The following is a 1,181-nucleotide window of genomic DNA, read 5'->3' as shown; positions in this document are numbered from 1 at the left end:
TTTTCTGTGTCTCTTTCTGTCTCTCTCTGCCTTTCTCATTTTCTCTCTCTCTCTCATTTTTCTCTCTCTTCCCACTCTATAGAGTTCCTAGTGCAACCTCTGAGAAGTTAAAGGTTAGGCAGCTGCCTGACTGGACAGACTCTTGGCATTAAAACTCAGTAGTCACGTGTGATCTGTTTTAAATGGCTGTTTGGTTTGGATATTTGATTTTTTTTTTGTTTGTAATGATACAGATGTTGGGAAGTGGTTGTGACGGCCTGTTTGTGAACGGCCTCACTGGGTGATGGTAAGTCGGTTGATGTTCCCCGATTGGGTGCAGGAAATTGATGTTGGACATGCTGGGAGACCAGGGCAGGGGGAGTATGGGGCTGTGTGGAAATGTCTCCAGGAATTCGGGACCAGCCAAGGGCATTGAAGAGGGTCTCATCTGGCTCCAGGAGGTTTTTTTTTAATCTCCAGCCCCAGGTTAGGGTTGAGGTGGGAAGGGGGGAGTTAGAGGGGAACGAGAGACAAATTCACTGGCGCCCAGTAGGTGACAGGTTTTGGGAGTGGCGCACACTGACCTCACGTAACTGGCAGCACAGTGGCTCAGTGGTTAGCACTGCTGCCTCCCAGCGCCAGGGACCCGGGTTCGATCCCAGCCTCGGGAGACTGTGTGGGGTTTGCACCTTCTCCCCCTGTGCGTGGGTTTCCTCCGGGTGCTCCGGTTTCCTGCTGCAACTCTGAAAGAGATTGTGTCGAGCTAAATTGCCCCGCGGTGTCCGGGGATCTACAGGCTGGGTGGGTTGGCCATGGGAAAGGCAGGGAGGGGTGGGTGCGATGGGGTAAGGGGGTGTGGGATGCCAGGAGGGGTCAGCATGGACCCGATGAGCCGAATGGACATCGGCTTGCAGCCTGTCGGGATTCTGCGAACTCTGGGCTGCTGCTGGGGGGGGGTGGGGAAGAGGTCTGGGGGTGCCTGTTTCCAGAATGTTGTGGGTGGTGGGATTGGCCCGGAAACCCCCGAGAAACCTTGTTCAGCCTGGTGTCACTCCCCCCAACACACAGCCAACAGCAGGGCAAGCTGATCACTTGTGAGTTTTAATACAAAGAGTTGATCTGTTTGAAATGGCTGTTTAGTTTGGACAGCTTTCTCTCTCTCTCTCTTTCATTCTCTCTTTCTCTCTCTCATTCTCTCTCTC

Source organism: Chiloscyllium plagiosum, chromosome 37 (genome assembly GCF_004010195.1).
Source record: "Chiloscyllium plagiosum isolate BGI_BamShark_2017 chromosome 37, ASM401019v2, whole genome shotgun sequence".
NCBI classification, from domain to species: domain Eukaryota; kingdom Metazoa; phylum Chordata; class Chondrichthyes; order Orectolobiformes; family Hemiscylliidae; genus Chiloscyllium; species Chiloscyllium plagiosum.
The sequence above is the reverse complement of the archived record's forward strand: the minus strand, read 5'-3'. Positions refer to the sequence as shown.